The 21,895-nt window shown below is 35.0% G+C and overlaps 1 pseudogene; it reads right to left on the reverse strand.

The window, feature by feature from the left end:
• Positions 1–331: 331 nt before the first annotated feature.
• On the reverse strand, positions 332–458 carry LOC149529684 (U2 spliceosomal RNA; annotated as a pseudogene).
• Positions 459–21,895: the final 21,437 nt, after the last annotated feature.

The following is a 21,895-nucleotide window of genomic DNA, read 5'->3' on the forward strand; positions in this document are numbered from 1 at the left end:
TAGAGGCTTGCTGCTCAGCTATCTTGTATATATCTATGAACCTAAAAAAATCTTAAAAATCAGAAAATGTCCTGAAAAAATAATCATCTTAGTAAAAACCTCACTTTGATGTATCACCAAAAAAAAAAAAAAAAAAAAAATCTGTCAAAGTGGTGAAAACCTGAAAACAGGCGCTACTTGAAACCCTTGCACCTATGTCTATCAATCTCAATCATCCACTTCGCTACACATTTCCTAGCTTCGAATTGTTTCTTTTCCTCATCTTGGGGGCATAGCTACTTAGCCTATTGAGGTATTCTTGTGCATTAGGGTTTCTTTGACAACTCACAAAATAGTGTTTCTCAACATTTGCCCCCTGAAGAAATTAATTTAATATCGTGTGGTTCATTGAACCACGTATCAGATATTAAACTGATAAGAACAGATACTACACTTCCCCCACTTTGACATCAAGTTTTTTTCAACACTTTATAGATAGTTTACCTACGGTCTTCGATGTCGCGATATTTCTCACTATCAAAATCAAGTTTGGAAGAAATGGCCAAGTGACTTACACACACGCACTTTAACACTTAAATGACTGAGCTATGCTGACATTTATCTACTTTTTGTGCTGTCTATGATGATTTCTTTGCCATGTGTTCCCTCCCTAATAGTCTTTCGAGGATATCATTGACTAGAAGACTGGGGGCATGGGGCATGTCTTCTTGATTTCTGCTTGTGGGTATACTTTGTTTGTCTATAGTGTTGTAAGCATTTATGCTGGTCCTATTCAACACGTTGACTTACAAATGTATCATCCTTGACTATTTTGCAAGACCGCACTCAAGGTTTATCCTGGCGCTTATGCCTTGATACAGGTGTAATCTTGCTAAATTAAACTTAGGGAATCTAATCGTGTAGTTATCTTGACTTACATGTCTCTGATGCTTAGATTGGATTTCCACATACCTATCTAATATCGATCATATTCATATCCTCATAGTTATACTAGTGATGGTTGTATTATCTCATGATGTCCCTAATAAATGCTCAATGATGAAATTAAGAGTCTAAATGTTATGCACTTCTTGCTGGTAAACCACTTTGCATATTAGCTTGCATTTTAGGTTCATTTTCTAGCTTAAGTCTTGCATTCTTGCATATGGGGAGAGCTCTCTTTCTTCATCTTTTTGTGGACATATTAGCTAACTCCTTTCATATATTTCTTTACTTTCTTCTTGTTCATATCTTTTCACCTTCTTAATCTTTCACTACATTTCTTTACCTGTCATCACAAGGGGTTAATCCAAAAAAATCATCACATACGATCTATCCAAGTGTCACATTTTCACGAAAACATTTAAATCTATACCACCCATATGAGAGATCAAAAACAATACACATAAGCATATACACAAGCATGAGCTGGAAACAAAAAAACTAAAACATCACATGAAAGCTGAAAACATACATTTTTGAGACAAGTACACAAGAATATCAATAAATCCAGTATCTCATATATATATCAAATGTGTCATGGTACATATACAAATGTGAGATCCAAAATCTGGATATATGTCTCAAAAATACATAAGGTACAAATCAAAACACAATGTCATGTCTGACTGCCACCCTCCGCGGCTACTGCTGGCCCTGGTGGAGGAGCCTGTCTCCTATCTGGTGCCTGCATTGCACCCTCTGATCTGCCTACTCACTCTGAATAATTAGGAAGACCCTGTCCTGGTGGCACCACACTCCTATAGGCGGCATAATAGTAGGCATCTCAGGCACCATGATGCGCTGCCTCTCGTCTCGCAGCATCTCGCTCTCGGCGCAGCTCATCTGCTCGTGCTCGCTCGTCCATCAACTATTGATCTCGTACTGTGATAGTCACTCGAAGTGCCTGCATCTCTGTCTCCAAGGCATGGATCCTCACACATTGCTCATCTCCTCCTGCTGGCTACTCTGCAGGTGCCTCCACCCCCACCGCTCGCCACCTCCTCAAGGGCACCTCCTCCTCTCCTCCTGTCAGTTGCTCTACAGGTGCCTCCACCCCCACCGCTCGCCGCCTCCTCAAGGGCACCCCCTCCTCCTCTGACTCTGAGGACCCCTCTATCGCATGCCTCTCCTGCACTTGCATCCTCCTCTGCCCTGCTCGGGAACTCTCCCCCTCCATCTGCCTCCCCCCTCTCCCTCCTCCTCCACCCCCTCATCCTCTGCCTCCTCCTCCTCCGTCGCCACCTCCACCTCCAACTCCTATAGGTACTGCATCTGGATGTGTGAATCGGGGGAACGGGTGCCTCTGCATCTCATAAAGATACCCCGGATCAGCCCCTGCATCTGCCACATCTGGGCGATAATCCTAGGGAGTCGCCACTAGTGTTGCGGTATCTCGAACTGCTGTATGATAGTCCAACATCGGCAACCATCCCAATCCCTCATCTATGCACATCCGGGCATAGGTAGTAGTCTCCACTGATACCACTTGTCACTCTGCAAACTGTCGCCATACGCGACTAATCACAAACTGCTCCACAATGTCTGTGCTCTGACCCACCAGCGGTCCGCTATACCACATGTAATCTAACTCCCATGAATCTAACCATCTCTAACACTCCCGGTATGGTCACCATGTGAATGTTGTCAGCTCATCAAACACGCGTCGATAATAGGTCACATCTCCACTATGCCTCTGTGGGATGAAACCGCTATAACAAAAAATGTATGGCTGGCTGCGCTCTCGTGGCTGCACCCGTGGTCGAATCACAGCAATGTGCTCCCAAGCCCAGATCTGCGCTAACACTACTCCACATGCCCATGATCCACCCTCATGATATACTATCTCATGAAGCTCGTGGTACATCTCTGCCAATATCGCAGTCCCCCATGCCATCCTACGTGATCGGGAGATCAGATCATATACCAGCCGACCCCATCCTAGTGGAAAGCCCTTCTGGCCTTGGTCTGTCACCAGGGCCTGGGCTACCAAAGAACATAATAAGCTGGGCAAAGGATAATCATATCCATAATAAGTCATCAATCTCTCCCAACTCAGGTGATGATCCAAAATGGTCACATCCTGGAAAAGCTTCTGCACTCGCGCTCGCCCCTTTGTCGAGGTTGTATCATAGTACACCTGTACCATCATGAAAACTTAACGTCAGTACACCTGGCATCCAACATTGAAATGGCTAAATCAACAAACTACTAACCAAGTAACTTACCGGCTCGCCATGGCATGGCACTCGCAGAATGCGATATACGTCCTCCAAAGTAATCGACGCCTCGCCGATCGGTAAGTGAAAGGTGTTATGCTTGCTATGCCACCTCTCTGCCAGCGCAGACAGCAAACTGTGGTTTGCCCGAATATGGGGCATCCGTACAACCCAGCGCAAGCCCATAGCCACTACCGCAGTCTGCTCCTCATCGCTCAAATGCTGTGCAATGCATAAACCAACCACCCTGGGAGCTCTAATCTGTAATGCCGAGAATACCTCCTGTCCAGGTAAAACAAGCACTCATCAGTAATAGTCACATGACGAAGAAAAAAGCATTCAGAAAAACAACAAAACTATCTTTATGACATTTTTTTCAAAAAAAGTATGACTCTTTTTTTTGAAACAGTGTCGCGCGACACTATTTTAAATAAGAGTGCGACACTTTTTTCTGAAATAGTGTCGCGCGACACTTTTTTCAATAGTAGTGCGACATTTTTACATGGTGCGACACTTCGCACCATGTCGTGCGACATTTGGGTGTCCCTTGAGCGACACATTTTCCTAAGCAGTGCGACATTTTTTTCGAAAAAAGTATCGCGCGATAATACTTCTAAAGCCGTGTGATACTTTAAAAAGTATCGCATGACTTTTTTTCCAAAAATCTTGAAAATGTGCGAAAAACTCACAAAAAGCTCGAAAAAGCAACAAAAAGATAGTCACTTACCAGCGCCCCATATCGCTCTGGCCGGTTGTGCAACCGGCTGCGCTTGAAACGGTGTCGATGAAGAGGAATGTTCACCTGAGCCATGATGCTATGTGGACCACACAAAATCTCTCAAATCACAAAAAGACAAATGAATAGTGAAAATGACACTTGGACCCCTTTTATAGCCTCCAACCTCATTTTGACCTAATTTTTTTTACTCCTCAGAATTGTGCAAAAATTGCACCCCTAGCTAATTTCGATTTTCTAGATCCATTTTCGGGATTGAAATCAAAATCCGAGTTCATCTTGATGGTTAAAATTGTCTTTTAAAATTCTACCTTCTTCTGAGCAGTTAGCTGACCAGTTGAGGTCTAATCTTTAAATCATCACTGGGGCATCTTCATTTCTTCATGTCTTCATCATTTCCATACTTCATATCTACTTCTATTCACCTTTTCACATCTAAATCCTCTTTCTACTTGATTTGACCTAATTTTTATGCTATATCCTTCAAGGTCAACTCTAGTCAAACTGGGGCATTTTATCAATTTCTTATAGTCATTCTTGGGTTCTAATCATTTATCTGTCATCTTGGACATTGCTTTATTCTATTTTTCTCATGTCTAGCAAGTTTTTGCATCCCCTTACCTCATTTCAATTTTGATCTCGAGGGGGTAGAAATACTCTATTGCTTATTGTTATAGCTATCTATTTCTTAGGAGCATTTTTTTGACCTTATCACTTGCTCTCAACCTATTCGCTTTGCTAGGTGTTAAAATTCTTTTTGGATCTTAACATCATCTTCCTAATGTTCAGTACTATCGCTATCAAGCTGTGCATTTAGGACTTGCTATCTATTTCTGCATTTCATTTTTTGGAATTAGATATCTATATCTATCATCGCCTACTTGGCTTCGATTTTCTTTGACATAATGTGTTCCTAGATCGATCACGCATTAGTCAAAGAGGGGCAAATGTAATCACCTAAAAATGGTCATCTAGACTATTAGCCCCCTTCTCAGCATTTTGGCTAAATTAATTTAATCATTTACCTAGACCAAATTGCTAATAATCAATTTATTTGATTATAACCTATAGTTTGACTATGCTATCCTAAGTTCATTATTTGATTAAAAGAACATGTCCCCTTTTAATTAAATAAAAGACCCCATTCTTCTAACCCACTTAAAGTGCACACATAAAGTCCTTTTTCTATTTTACAATTAAAAGAAAAGGTTTGTGAGACTTTTGTCTTATATGACAAGTCAACTTATATTCTATTGGTTGACTTGTGTGTACACATGGATCACTCCTATTTTTGAATTCAACCGTTGATCATCCACCATCTTCATCTTGATCTCCACCGTCCGTACATCTTTAAAAGGGAGAGAGCTTTCCCCCTCAAAGGATCCATCCTCATTTGAATATTGTTATGCTGCAGGTTTTCTAATAGATTTCTTTGGAGCTTTGTGGAGAACTTCTCATTTCTTGTCTCATTCTCTCATTCCATCACATTAGCATAAGATCATATGGCATTCTTAGCATAGTTGCATTTTAGTTTAACTTTTATTTCTTGCAATAATCTCACATAGTTTAAATATTTGGTTTTGTAACAATCTCATACATGCTTAGTATAGCTGCATTTTGCATTATCATCTTAGCTTAGTTTCCATACTTGCATTGCATTCTTGAGGGATTCCTTGAAGATATTTTCACTCTTGCTCTTGTCTCAAAGAACCTCTTATTGCATGGTTTACTAGCAAGAAGTACATTTCTAAGGCTTGGCTGAGAGCCTTCATGCTGAAATACTAACTCCTTGCACTCCGTGGATAGGGAGCTCTAAGCTGACATCCAAGCATTCCAACTCATGAAATCATTTGGATAGAATGGTTTAGAGTGTGACACAAATCAAGTGTACAATGGTTTCCTTGATACCTCCACTTCTTCCAACAGTTCAAAGCTTTACAACATGCCTCCATCAAATAAAGAACCTAATGCTTTCCATATTGACTACACATATCCTCAAGGGCTACCTCTAAAAGAAACTCAAGCTAACCTTCACTTGGCTACAAACCTTTTCCATCCTACTAATCCTAAACATCCTCAACCTTCATGCACTACTATGCCTAATCCAAGCACTACTCCATTCACTCTTCATTCTCCCTTGTCCTTAGAAGTGGCTCCATGTCAAGAGGACTCTCAAAAAGAAAAAGCTATAAATGTCAAGAAAGATCAAGATCAAGCACCCTTTCATCTCTTTCAAGATTTTTCCCCTCCATATCGTATATCTTGTCCACCTCCTAAGTATGATGAAGATAACACTTCCATTATCTCCCTTGAGCTTACTAAAAATTATGAGAAAAGTTCTCTTAATATGCTATCCAAAGCTACTTGTCAAGATCAAAGAATCCCCTCATGTTCTACTTCTCCACATCCACTTCAAAATTTTGCTCAAGCTTCAAGTGCTTCTATTAAAAATGGTGTTCCTATCAAAGGTTCTCATGAGTCTATTGATGGCTTTGACCATGTTTCTCACTCTAAAGATATTGATATCCCTTCCCACTATCACTTTGCATCTTCTAAATCCATCCTTGGTCCTTATCCATCTAAGCTAAAGCATTCAAACCTTCCATCCATATTGGGGCCTTATGTTCCTCCATCTCCTACATTCACTCCTAGCTCATTCCATAGCTTTGCTATAATACCTCAAGATCAACAAAGACACTCATCCTTGATTACTTTTCACCCATCTATCCATCTGAACCAGTCATATCAGCCTTATTCATCCACAAATCCCAATTCCTTTGGAAGTGAGAACAAACATAAGAATCCATTGAAAAATAAAGATCACTATGTCCCATCTAATCGACATGTGAATGCTAAGAAGGAAAATTCACAAAAGAGACTACAAAGGTCCACTATTAAGAGAGATAAATCAAAGAAAATGTGGGTTCCTAAATCCATCATTGAAGAAATGCACTCTCAAGAACCCAAAGAACGAGGAAAATCTAAAGCTATGTGGATTCCCAAGTCTCTTTTAAAAGACTTGAATATTGAAAATACTTCAAAGTTGAAATTCAAGCTTCCAAAGGCTTCCATTCCATCTTCTTCCAAAAATCTTCGTAAAAATATTCCAAAGCCTTCCACTCCACTTTTTCCCAAATCTCTTCTACCACCTCACACATCTAAATCTCAAGCTACTTCATCCATGATTCCTCCATTGTTCCAATACCCTTCAAGGTGTGTGTCAATGTTGATCTTGTCCAATATTTTAGCTACCCACATGAAATCCTCTAAAGCTTACACCTCCTTTCTATACATGAACTATTATCCTCCATATACTCTTCCTACTACCATTTCTCTTTCATCACCCTATCAACATCTTTGAGCATACCTTTCTATGGTCTTGGCTTATCATGACTTATCTTTTCTATAGGAGCACTATCTACATTCAAAAAGCTTGAGCTCTTTCTAAAAATTCAAAAAAAAAATAGAAAAAGGAAAAATAGAAAGAATAAAAAAAATGAAAATGTGCCTTGGTGAAAACCACTTCTTGTGGCACCTTGGTAGCAAAAGTAAAGAGAAATAAATGCGTCCTATGGTGAAAACTACATCTTGTGGTACCTGGGATAAGTACCATGATGAAAACCTGGCAAACAGGTGTCATGTGTAATTCTTCCACCATCCATCTATCCCCTCTTCTCTCTTTGATCTTCACAATGTTAAGCTATCTTTGCATATTGGCTATCTTATCCATGAGATTCTCTATTTGTGCTTTCTCATTCCCTCATAGCCTCTATCTTGAGCTTTATTTTTATTTCTCTATCCCATCGCTATCCTATCTATTTGACCCCTTGGTCTTGATCATAATAAATGAAACATGGTTCTCATAGGTCTCTTGGCATGGCTACTCTTTTGGACTACACGCTTTCATGCTATCTTACTCATTAGCTTCCATCACTTATCTTATATGCTATCACACTTATTGGCTTCACCACTTATCCTACATGCTATCTTTCTCATTACTTCCATTGCTTATCCAAAACATGCTTCATATGACTATTTCATCTCTTTCCCTAACTTGGGTACTCTTGAGGAGTCAGTCCTTGAGGATCACTTTTACTTGCTTCATGCTCCTTTTTCATCCATCTTTGCTTATCCACTCGCTCGTTGCTCCATCATATCGTATACCTTGCTAGACATTGGGAGAAAATGATGTGATCTTGCTTGAGAACTAGTGATATCTAAAACCATCTAAAAATTTCAAAATAAATCATATATAATCTTGAAAAAAATCTTTAAAATCAGAAAATATCTTGAAAAAAATGATCATTTTAGTGAAAACCTAGCAATAGGTGCTTTGATGTATCACCAAAAAAATTCAAAAATAAAAAAATACAAAAAATTGAAAAAAGTTCTAAAAAAATCTGTCAAGTGGTGAAAATCTGGAAACAGGTGCTACTTGAGACCCTTGCACCTCTGTCTATTAGTCTCAATCACCTATTTTGCTACACATTTCCTAGCTTGGAATTGTTTCTTGTCCTCATCTTGGGGGCACAACTTCTTAGCCTATTGAGGTATTCTTGTGCATTAGGGTTTCTTGGACAACTAACAAAATAGTGTTTCTCAACACTTCACCCACTTTGACATCAAGTGTTTTTCAACACTTTATAGATAGTTTACCTATGGTCTCCGATGTCACAATATTTCTCACTATCAGAATCAAGTCTTGAAGAAATGGTCAAGTGACTTACACACACGCACTTTAACACTTAAACAACTAAGCTATGTTGATCTTTATCTACTTTGTGTGATGTCTATGATGATTTCTTTGCCATGTGTTCCCTCCCTAATAGTCTTTCGAGGATGTCATTGACTAGAAGACTGGGGGCATGGGACATACTTTCTTGATTTCTACTTGTAGGTATACTTTGTTTGTCTATAGCATTGTAAGCATTTATGCTTGTCCTATCCAACATGTTGACTTACAAATGTATCATCCTTGATTGTTTTGCAAGACCATACTCAAGGGTTATCTTGGCGCTTATGCCTTAATATAGGTTAATCTTGCTAAATTAAACTTAGGGAATCTAATTGCGTAGTTATCTTGACTTACATGTCTCTGATGCTTAGATTAGATTTCCACATACCTATCTAATATTGATCATATTCATATCCCCATAGTTATACTGTAATCATCTAAAAATAGTCATCTAGACTATTAGCCCCCTTCTCAGCATTTTGGCTAAATTAATTTAATCATATCTAGACCAAATTGCTAATAATCAATTTATTTGATTATAACCTATAGTTTGACTATGCTATCCTAAGTTCATTATTTGATTAAAAGAACATGTCCCCTTTTAATTAAATAAAAGACCCCATTATTCTAACCCACTTAAAGTGCACACATAAAGTCCTTTTTCTATTTTGCAATTAAAAGAAAAGGCTTTGTGACTTTTGTCTTATATGACAAGTCAACTTATATTCTATTGGTTGACTTGTGTGTGCACATGGATCACTCCTCTTTTCAAATTCCACCGTTGATCATCCACCATCTTCATCTTGATCTCTACCGTGCGTACGACTTTAAAAGGGAGAGAGCTTTCCCCCTCAAAGGATCCATCCTCATTTTGAATATTGTTATGCTGCAAGTTTTCTAACATGTTTTTTTGGAGCTTTGTGGAGAACTTCTATTTCTTGTCTACATTCTCTCATCCATGGCATCATGGCATTCTAGCTTAGCTTGGCTTTCATTTTTACATGTAGTTTAATCTCACATGGTCTAATAGTTGGATTGAAACACTCTCATACATGCTTAGAATAGCTGCACTTTTCATATTCATTCTAGTTTAATCTTTAGTTGCATTGCATTCTTGAGGAACTCCTTGGGACATTTGCATTCTTGCATCTTGTCTTTGGAACCTCCCATTGCATGGTTTACTAGCAAGAAGAGTATCTATAAGGCTCATCTAAGAGCCTTCTTATTTTTGAAATATACTCTCTTGCACACCATAGATAGGGAGCTCTAAGCCGGCATCCAAGCATTTCAAACTCATGGAATTATTTGGATAGAAGGGTTTAGAGTGGGACACTTTCGAGTGTACAATTTCAATTTTGATCCTAAGAGGGCAGAAATACTCTATTGCTGATTGTTATAGCTATCTATTTCTTAGGAGCATTTTTTTGACCTTATCACTTGCTCTCAATCTATCTACTTTGCTAAGTGTTAGCGTTCTTCTTGAATTCTGACATCATCTTTTCCTGGTGTTCAGTACTACCACTATCAAGCTGTACATTTAGGACTTGCTATCTTTTTCTACATTTCGTTTTTCAAAACAAGATATCTATCTCTATCACCGCCTACTTGGCTTTCTATTTTTTTTGACATAATGTGTTCCCAGATCGATCACGCATTAGTCAAAGAGGGGAAAATGTAATCACCTAAAAATGGTCATTTACACTATTAGCCCCCTTTTCAACATTTTGGCTAAATTAATTTAATCATTTACCTAGATCAAATTGCTAATAATCAATTTATTTGATTATAACATATAGTTTGACTATGCTATCCTAAGTTCATTATTTGATTAAAAGAACATGTCCTCTTTTAATTAAATAAAAGACCCCATTCTTCTAACCCACTTAAAGTGCACACATAAAGTCATTTTTCTATTTTGCAATTAAAAGAAAAAGCTTTGTGACTTTTGTCTTATATGACAAGTCAACTTATATTCTATTGGTCGACTTGTGTGTGCACATGGATCACTCCTCTTTTTGAATTCTACCGTTGATCATCCACCATCTTCATCTTGATCTCTACCATCCATACATCTTTAAAAGGGAGAGAGCTTTCCCCCTCAATCAATCCTCATTTTGAATATTGTTATTCTGCAGGTTTTCTAACAGGTTTCTTTGGAGTTTTGTGGAGAACTTCTATTTCTTGTCTACATTCTCTCATCCATGGCATCATGGCATTCTAGCTTAGCTTAGCTTTCATTTTTACATGTAGCTCAATCTCACATAGCTTAATAATGGTATTGTAACATTCTCATACATGTTTTATCATAGCTCCACTTTGCATCCCATTCTAGCTTAATTTTCATTTGCATTGCATTCTTGAAGAACTCCTTGGGACATTTGCATTCTTGCATCTTGTCATTGGAACCTCCCATTGCATGGTTTACTAGCAAGAAGAGTATCTCTAAGGCTCATCTAAGAGCCCTTGAACTTGAAATACACTCTCTTGCACTCCATGGATAGGGAGCTCTAAGCTGGCATTCAAACATTCCCAACTCATGGAATTGTTTGGATAGAATGGTTTAGAGCATGATACATTTCTAGTGTACAGGATAGACCTAAACTCAGTCATTCATAACTTTTTATTGTGATCAAATTTATTTGATCTCTCTAGTCAAAATTGGTGCAACTTGGCCATCTCCAACATATTTCAATTTCAGCCCGATCCAACAGTTCATTAGGGAGATATGGCCCTCGTACTGGGACTGTTTTATTCAAGAACAGATATTTCTCCATTTCCCATAACCAAGAGTTCTTTATGCTTAAACTTCACAAAAATAATATATCAAAGCATGGAATGAATTAAAGATATTATTGTAATCTTCCCTTAGTAGAATTTTATCTTTATGCATTAGTTTTATATGATTTATTAACTAATCTTATTTAATTAAGATTAGTTAATAGTAGAAGAAGTATAATTAATCTATTTATCAACCAACATATGAGGTATTTAGTTGAGATATTAATATTGGGGATTTATTATTATTTTTTATTAGTAAAGTAATAATTTGAACATTGATGGAATGATACATAGTTGACTCTTAATGAACGAAACTATTATCGGCTGATAATCATATAGTTATTGACATAGCTACTAGTTAATTTAATCGTAAAAATTAATTAGATTTAATTGATAATAGAGTTTTAATTGTTTTATCAAGGGAATATTAGTATTCTTTGAAAGAATGATGAATGTGGTCATTATAGATTTATTAATAAGATTTCCAATACAGCTTGTTATTAAATATTAACAAGTTATTATTATTGAACTATGAATATGAATATTTGTGTACTAGATTATAGTTGACTTTTAATTTACAAAATTATAGTTAGTTATTAGTCAACTAATATTAATTGAAACGTTGCCATGGATATGTAATTATTAATTAAATTAATTATAGTTAATTAGATTTAATTAATAATTAAGTTATGTAATAAAATTTTTAATTGATATGTTAATATCGATCCTTCTAGCGAAGTTGTAAATTATCTACATCGAAGTTGATAAGTCTTACTGTAATGACTTGAATTATGACTTTAGATATTTTAATAGTGAAACTTAGTAATATTTAATTGAGAACTATTAGAATGTTAATAGATCATGGATGGTGTACCTATGTTAATTGATTGGTCATTTTAATAAAGTTATAATCTTCTTATTTGAAGACTAGTAATTGGCTCTCTTATAATTTAGACGAATAATGATCCTTGATTTATGTTAAAAGTTGAAGTAACATTAAGAAGAGTCATTCAATTTGTAACATTGATTTTAGCAAAATAAAGTGAATGATTTTATTAAATGTCAAATGATTTAATATTTATCCTTCAGCTATTTTTAGAATATTATGGAAGAATAATGCTATCGGGGAACAAACGGGTTGACATGTAGGTCAAATGGTAAATCCTATACACTTGAAGTATACTTGAAACAAAAACTGAAGCTCTTCACATAACTCATCCATGTGATATTAATAAACCAAAACATGTGTTTGCATTGTGTATTCTCTATGCTATCTATTTTGGGTTTTGGGTTGACTAGTGTTGACCAGTCTTAGGTTGTTACCAGAGGCTCGGAGGTTATGAGATGTGATGGCATGTTGATCTTATTTGGTCTCGATCTTTCTAAACCCAACCATGGTAATTTTATCGTATGGTCTATGAAATGTTTGTATTTACTTATTGTTATTGCTTATCAATCTTCATGTGTAAAGCTGAGATGTATGTGTATGAGACACTTGAGCTAATCATTTTTGAGTCATCAATCAGTTATCCTTGGATTACTTTCTAGTCACCATGATGGGACTGAAATGTGGATTTATTTCTTGATAATGTCATGTTGTGACATGTTTTCACTCAACCATTTTGGAGTCTTCGATCAGTATGATTTTGAGATATTCTTGGTTGCTTGTTGAGAACCAATGGATATTGTGATTCATTTTGAGATATATTTTGGTTGTTGAGAACCAATGGATATGGTGATTTATTTTATATTTTGGTTATTGAGAACCAATAGATACTTATGATTATCAGAGATGCCTTCAATTGCCAATAGAGAACTATTGTGCTCATGATTTTCTATGGATGCTTTGCAGATGCTCATGGAGATTTGATTATTCTTATTGTGGATATTTGATGCTTTTATCATGGTTATTTGATGATTCTTTTTATGGATTATCTTTTGGCATTTCTTTCCAGTTGGTTGTATAGGACTGGGGTGATTTTATGATTCCATGAGCTTAGGGTAGGTAATCTACTTGTAGTGTCGAGAAGTGGCTTGCAATGGGGGTCGGGGCCCTAAGTGGCTACTAGGGTAACTAATTGTAAGTTTGGTTAATAAGTGATAGCATTTACACACTAAATGGGGATTAAATGAACCTAAAAAGATAATTGTTTTGATGTTCTCTCCCATGCCTTGAGTGCTTGTACAGACTAGGATGGGAGTAGAGAGAACACAGGGTTGTGACCTTGCATTCCGTAGTATGCCTCATCAGTATGAGAGGATACTAGTGGCCGCATGAGATCAGTATGGACCTGTGGAGTTTAGCTAACTGCCAGGGTAACTTGTACATGATAAATGCAATGACACTTTCTCGCTTGTAGAGTAAGTTTCCTACAGGTCATTGTGTGCCTCTGGGATTAGATGTCAGTTTTGTGTTTGAAACCTTTGAGTTAGTATACTTTTAAGATTCTTGGACTTAGAGAGTATCTTTTCTATGTGATTTTTGATAGTCTATTTGGGACTTGAGATTATCTCCTCAGCACGATGGGAGTGGACCACTTAGGTACCACGCGGTCGGGTGGTAGTGTTTTTTCACTCTTATCATTTGAGATCCATCTGAGACATTGTGGCTAATGCATTTTTGGTTGGTATTTATCTTCATTATGTTATTGGATCATTATGATAGATGGTATATCTTATGATGGATATATTTATTGGTATGTTTCTTACATAGATGATTTGCATATGTTAGATGATGTTATCTTATGCTTTTAGTTGCATGTTAGATTACTTTCTACATATGATGTAGTATGATTTACGAGTGACATTCCTACTATGTTAATACCAATGATCTCTTCGGTGGTTTGGAATGTTACACACGGAGGGATGGCTAGGATCCATGATGGTCTAATAATGCTATTTACGGTTGGGAGGAACCATGCACTTAGTTATTTATGTTTGTGATATATGGTTATCTTTTATGATGGATGATTATATCTTCTATGATATGTATCATGTATGGATTATGGTTTCATTTATGTTACTACATCATGGATTAGAGTTATTATGATGATGTACTTTATTTACACAAATGTATATTCTTCTAAGCTTTTCATATCTTGTGACATGTACAGTGGATAATTGAGCAATCTAAAATGTAATTACTAAAAAGGACACTTGTATTTTGTTTAAGAACATTGGATGTATCATTGTTATTTCATAAGGATGTGATTTTAGATGAATAGTTAATTTAGATGCGATACAACGTTAAGGGATCTTTAAAAAATGAAATATGGTATGTTATGTTTACTTTCAGTTGGATGTTACTATTGTTTCCGCGAATGTTATGAATGGTTTATCTTTCTTGTTTTAAAAAAAATTGTTTGGCAAACTTAGTGAAATTCTTTGGATCCCTTGGTAGGGCATTAAAATTAATTTAATTAATAAGTATAGTTATGTAATAAAATTTTAATTGATATGCTAATATCGATTCCTCTAGCAAAGTTGTGAAGTATGTATATCGAAGTTGACAAGTCATACTCTCATGACTTGAATGATGACCTTAGATATTTTAATAGTGAGACTTAGTTATATTTAATTGAGAACGATTAGATTGTTAATAGGTCATGGATTGTGTACCTATGTTAATTGATTGATTAAATTGATCATTTTAATAAAGTTATAATCTTCTTATTCGAAGACTAGTAATTGGCTCTCTTATAATTTAAACGAATAATGATCCTTGATTTATGTTAAAATTTGAAGTAACATTAAGAAGAGTCATTCAATTTGTAACATTGATCTTACCAAAATAAAGTGAATGATTTTATTAAGTGTCAAATGATTTAGTATTATCCTTCAGCTATTCTTAGAATATTATTTTAATGATGGAAAGAATAATGCTATCGGGGAACAAACGGGTTGACTTGTAGGTCAAATGATTAAACTTAGACACTTGAAGTATACTAGAAACAAAAATTGAAGCTCTACACTTAATTCAACTATGTGATTTTAGTAAACTAAAACATGTGTTTGCATTGTGTATTCTCTATGCTTCTTGTTTTGAGTTTTGGGTTGACTAGATTGTTGACCAGTATTAGGTTGTTACCAAAGGCTTGGGGGTTATGAGATGTGATGGCATGTTGATCTTATTTGGTCTCGATCTTTATAAACCCAACCATGGTTATGTGATGGTATGTTCTATGAGATGTTGTGTTTACTGATTTGTTATTGCTTTTTAGTCTTCATGTGTGAAGCTGAGATTCTTATGTATCTGAGACATTGAACTTAACCATTTTTGAGTCATTGATCATTTATCCTTAGATTACTTTTCAGTCACCATGATGAAACTGAAATATTGATTTATTTTTTTATGATGTCATGTTGTGACATGTTTTGACTCAACCATTTTGGAGTCTTCGATCAGTATTGCTTTGAGATATTTTTTGGTTGCTTGTTGAGAACCAACGGATATTGTGATTCATATTGGAGATTATATTTATGAGGTTTATTTTGTGGAGCTTTTATGTGTCCTTGGATGGGAGTACCATCTTATTATCAAGTTCCTGTTAAAGAACCGAATTTGATCTTTATGAGTGTTGTGGTATGGGACACAACTATGGATTTATGTGCTTAGGAGAGGTTGTCTAGGTACATGAATATGGGAGTGGCTTGCATAGGGGTCTGGGGCCCAAAGTGGTCAGTACCAAGGTAACCTAATGCAAGTTATGTAATAAGTGATAATCTAGTAATTAAAATTTATGGAGGGAAACACACTAAAAAGATAAGTTAGAGATATTTGATCCACCCATGCCTTGAGTGTTTGTATAGACTAAGGATGGGATGAGTGCCTCGTCTTCTTGAGAGGGCTCTTGGTTTCCACATATGCCACATTGAGGGTCCGGAGTTAAAAGTAACTAGTCTAGGGTAACTCAACGCTTGAGAGTTTGGGGTCTAATGAGAGACCAGTCTAGGGTAACTCAAGCAGTCATGTGATGATACTCCCTAGTATGTAGCCTGAGTCTCCTCTATAGATTTTGTTTACCTCTGGTTGTGTACTTATTGTTGTGCCTCTGAGATTAGATGTCGGTTTTGTGATTGGAACCTTTGAGTTAGTATACTTTTAGGATTCCTGGACTTAAAGAGTATTATGCTATGTGATTTTGGATAGCATGTTTGGGACTTGAGATTATCTCCTTAGCATGGTGGGAGTGGACAATTTAGGTTTCATGCGGTCGGGTGGTAGTGTTCTTTTCACTCTTATCATTTGAGATCCGTCTAAGACACCGTGGCTAGAGTATTCTTGGTTGGTATTTATCTTCATTCTATTCTTGGATCATTATGATAGATAACATACCTTATGATGGATGTATTTATTAGTATGTTTCTTTCATTGATGATTAACATATGTTAGATGAAGTTATCTTATGCTTATATTTGCATGTTAGATTACTTTCTGTATATGATGTAGTATGTTTAGGTGTGATATTCCTACTATGTTAATACCAATGATCTCTTTGGTGCTTTGAGATGTTATGCACAGAGGGATGGCTAAGATCCACAATGGTCTAATGATACTATTTATGGTTGGGAGGAACCGTGCACTTAGTGATTTATGTTTGTGATACATGGATATCTTTTATGATGGATGTTTATATCTTTTGTGATAATGTATCAAGTATTGTTTATGGTTTCATTTATGTTATTGCATCATGGATTAGAGTTAGTATGATGATGTAGTTTATCTACACAGATGTCTATTCTTTCAAGCCTTTCATACCCTGTGACATGTACAAAGGATGATTGAGCAATCAAAATTGTAATTTAAGTACGTTGAACTTTACATTATTATTTTATGTGGATGCAGTACTAAATGCTATGGTTATTAGTTATGTTAGATGTGATTCAATGTTAACAGATCTTTAAAGAATGTAACCTATTATGTATATGATGATTACTTTCATTTGAATTGTTGCTATTGCTTCCGCGAATGTTACAAATGGTTTTACTTTCATGTTTTTAAAAAAAAAAATTGTTTGAAAAACTTAATGATATTCTTTAGATCACTTGGCAGGGCATTACATTTGGTATCAGAGCCCGAGTTTCAACATTGGGAACTCTGGGTATATTAGAATGCCACTAGTTGTTAACTAGTTGAACAAAAGGAAAACTTTGAACTATCAGGTGTATCTCTTTCAAATTGAAAATTTAAAACTAGGTGAACTGAAATAGAATCTAAACTATTATTTGCATATTTTTCATACTTCAACACTTAGCTTTCAAAATTGAAAATTCTATTTAATCCTAGATGAGGGTAAAACTGGAAATTGAAACTCCTTCTAGTTGCAAAACATGTGTCTTTAATCTATGATTTAAGGTAGTATGCCTTTGTGAGCATTATGTTGCTCTTGATTAGAGTGTTTAGGAGATCTATTTTAGTAGTTCTTTAAAGGATGAATGTAGGATCAATGTGGTTTTTAGTTTATCATTAAACCAGAATCATATTGCTCTAAGTGTATTGTAGTGTAACCAGTGGAATCATACTTTCCTGCAGGGGAAAAGGGTTCAATGGAACTCGCAAAGTGAGTATTTTAATTTTTCATTCTTGTAGGCTTCCAGGAGTAAGCCTAATTCTAGGGGGGGTGGATGTAGTGCCTACCCCTAGTTCACATTTTTTCTATCATTATTGAACTCTTTTAGGGTTAGTTTTATGTTGATGGTTAGTAGCATTGTTTTGAGATTATCAGATATTGTTTCAGATTCAGTTGATATATGATGAGATTACTTGGTACTTTATATTTCATGTAATGCCCCGCCAAGGGATCCAAAGAATTTCACTAAGTTTGCCAACAATTTTTTTTCTTAAACATGAAGTAAATCCATCTACATCATTCACATGATAGCGGAAGCAATAGAAACAATTCAAAAGAAAGTAAACATAACATACATAACAGGTTCATTCTTTAAGGATCCCTTAATGTTGAATCACATCTAAATTAACTATTCATCTAACATCACATTCTTAGCAATGTTATATCCAATGTTCTTAAACAATATTACAAGTGTCTTTTTTTGTAATTATATTTTAGATTGCTCAATCATCCACTGTACATGTCACAAGGTATGAAAGGCATAAAAGAATATACATCCGTGTAAATAAACGACATTATTATACTAACTCTAATTCATGATGCAATCAATGTAAATGAAACCACATGTCATACATGATACATCATCATCATAAAGATATAACATCCATCATAAAAGATAACCATATATCACAAACATAAATAACTAAGTGCTTGGTTCCTCCCAATCGTAAATAGCATCATTAGACCATCATAGATCCTAGTCATCCCTCTGTGCTTAACATTTCAAATCACCGAAGAGATCATCAGTATTAACATAGTAAGAATGTCACTCCTAAAACATCCTACATCAAATATAGAAAGTAATCTAACATGCAAAAAAACATAATATAACATCATCTAACATATTCTAATCATCAATGAAAGGATACATATCCACCATCATGAAGGATGCATCAACCACGATGTCTCAATGAATCTCAAATGATAAGAGTGGAAAAACACTACCACCCGACTGTGTGGTACCTAAGTGGTCCACTCCCACTGTGTTGAGGAGATAATCTCAAGTCCCAAATAGGCTATCCAAAACACATAGCATAAATTTCTATAAGTCTAGGAATCCTAAAAGTATACTAACTCAAAGGTTCCATCACACAAAATTGACATCTAATTCTCAGAGGCACAACAATGACATGTAAGAAACCTATTATGCAAGCAAGAAAGTATCATCACATTTATCACGTACAAGTTACCCTGGCAGTTAGCTAAACTCCACGGGTCTATACTGATCTCATGCGGCCACTAGTATCCTCTCATACTGACGAGGCATACTATGGAGTGCAAGGTGGCAACCATGTGTTCTCTCTACTCCCATCCTAGTCTGTACAAGCACTCGAGGCATGGGCGAGAATTAAAACAATTATCTTTTTAAGTTCATTTAATCCCCATTTAGTGTGTAAATGTTATCACTTATTAACAAAACTTACAATGAGTTACCCTAGCAGCCACTTAGGGCCCCGGCCGCCATTGCAAGCCACTTTCCAACATTACAAGTAGATAATCTACCCTAAGCTTATGGAATCATAAAATCACCACAGTCCTGTACAAGCGACTGTAAAAAAAATCAAAAGATAATCCACAATAAGAATCATCAAATATCTATGATAAAAGCATCAAATATCCACAATAAGAATCATCAAATCTCCATGAGTATCTGAAAAGCATCCATAGATAATCATGACCACAACAGTTCTCTATTGGCAACTGAAGGCATCATTGATAATCATAAGTATCCATTGGTTCTCAATAACCAAAATATATCTCAAAATAAATCACAATATCCATTGGTTCTCAACAAGCAACCAAGAATATCTCAAAATCACACTAATCGAAGACTCTAAAATGGTTGAGTCAAAACATGTCACAACATGACATCATCAAAAAATAAATCAACATTTTAGTCCCATCATGGCGACTAGAAAGTAATCCAAAGATAACTGATCGATGATCCAAAAATGATTAGCTCAAGTGTCTCATACACATACATCTCAGCTTCACACAAGAAGACTGAAAAGTAACAACAATTAGTAATTAAAAACATTTCATAGAGCATACGATCACATTACCATGGTTGAGTTTAGACATATCGCGACCAAATAAGATCAACATGCCATCACATTCGCATAACCCCCGAGCCTTTGGTAACAACCTAAGACTGGTCAACACTAATCAACCCAAAAATCCAAAACAAGAAGCATATAGAATACACAATGCAAACACATGTTTTAGTTTACTAAAATCACATAGTTGAATTAAGTGTAGAGCTTTAGTTTTTGTTTCAAGTATACTTCAAATGTCTAAGTTTAATTATTTGACCTACAAGTCAACCCGTTTGTTCTCCGATAGCATTATTCTTTCCATCATTAAAATAATATTCTAAGAATAGCTTAAGGGTAAATACTTTACTCATTAAACTGATCATCATTGACCTTCAATTAAATCATTCATTTTATTTTTCTAAGAACATTGTTACTTATTGAATAACTCTTCCTTATCATTAATTCAACTTTTCAACATAATCAAAGGATCATTATTCGTTATATTATAAGAGAGCCAATTACTAATCTTCGAATAAGAAGATTATAACTTTATTAAAATAATCAATTAAATCAATCCATTAACGTAGGTACACAATCTATGACCTTTTATCATTCTAATAATACTTAATTAAAACTTAATTAAATATTACTAAAATTTAAGCCTCTTAATTCAATCATTGCAATAATTAAATCATCACTAATAACCATTAAATATCTCTAGTCATTATTCAAGTCATCATAATAAGATCTATCAATTTTGATATCAATATTTTTTACAATCTTGTTGAAAAGATTATATCAATTAAATCCAATTAACTATAGTTTATTGATTTAATTAATAATTACACAATCATACCATCAACTCAATGAATATCAGCTAATTATAATTTGTACGTTAAAAGTCATACACAAATATTCATATTCATAGATCAATAATAATAACTTGTTAATATTTAATAACAAGCTATATTGGAAATCTTAATAATAATTCTATAATGACCACATTCGTCATTCTATCAAAGAATGCTAATTATTTCCTTAACAAATTTGTATTATCGATAGTCATTTCTAATACGACTATCGCACAACTTAATTATCAATATCATAGTTATAATATCAGCTCAATGAAAATCAATTATACTCCACATCCAAAAATTAATATCTTTTACAAAACTTTAATCATAAAATAATCTCCACTAGGTTAACTCTAATCGGATTAATTGATATCTATTTAAACTATTTATTATTTATTAATAGTTTGTTAGACCCAACAAACATTAATAAATAATAAACTTATCATAATTATAAATGATCGCTCTAGAGAATCTTACAAAACTTCATGGGTTAATCTTTAACTAACTCTTAACACCATCAACGTATATCAATAAATTATTACATAACATATTAATCAATATAATAATAATTCAAATCGTAGCTATATTATAACAATGTTATAATGTAACAATGACTCCTTGTCAATATAATAATTCTTATTTAAATCTAAATCCAAAATCATTAAAATTTGAGTCTCTTAATAATCTATACTTCTAAATTATTAAATATTAGCTTAAGGGTAAATACTTTACTCATTAAACTGATCATCATTGACCCTTAACTAAATTGTTCTCTTTATTTAACTAAGATCCATATTCTAATTGATTTAACTCTTCTTTAATGTTACTACAACTTTCAACATAAATCAAGGATCATTATTCGTTAAATTATAAGAGAGCCAATTATCAATCTTCGAATAAGAAGATTATAACTTTATTAAAATGATCAAT

The sequence above is a fragment of the Cupressus sempervirens genome, chromosome 11 (genome assembly GCF_028749045.1).
Source record: "Cupressus sempervirens isolate cs-2001-9-10 chromosome 11, ASM2874904v1, whole genome shotgun sequence".
In the NCBI taxonomy this organism is placed as follows: domain Eukaryota; kingdom Viridiplantae; phylum Streptophyta; class Pinopsida; order Cupressales; family Cupressaceae; genus Cupressus; species Cupressus sempervirens.